The sequence below is a fragment of the Solanum pennellii genome, chromosome 6 (genome assembly GCF_001406875.1).
Source record: "Solanum pennellii chromosome 6, SPENNV200".
NCBI lineage: Eukaryota > Viridiplantae > Streptophyta > Magnoliopsida > Solanales > Solanaceae > Solanum > Solanum pennellii.
Genome location: NC_028642.1, coordinates 40,232,412 through 40,232,916, shown reverse-complemented (window position 1 = coordinate 40,232,916; position 505 = coordinate 40,232,412).

Genomic DNA, 505 nt, shown 5'->3' with positions numbered 1-505 from the left:
CAACGTTAGAACTCGCCTTAATGCTACTTGCCGGACCAAGGAGGTAGATAATAGGAAAAGAATTATTAACATAGATTTAGTGTATACTATCTAATAGGCTAGTATTGATTGGTACGAGGTAATAACTGAGTCAAATATCGAATGCGATGCTTAATATGAGGTAAAGATAAGGGTTAGTAAAGCAACACACGTAGCCGGACCAAGGTGCGGAGTGAAATTTTCTAGATGCCGGACCAAGGATTTAGAAATACATAACTCATCACTTTGCATGCAAGATACTAGGAAAGAATAGTTATAGTTAGAATTATCAAGTTATGAACCTGTGGGAACACGTAAACCCTAGTTACTTTGACTAATTGTTTAAAATCCAACTGTCAAAGCTGTTAAGTGTCTCTTTCAAGTTCGTTATTTATTTTCACTCATTTAGAAATATAAACCCCCCTTTTTATGTTTTTACTTTCCAAGGAATTCATTGACCAAACAATAGTAATAACAGGTTGAAGTT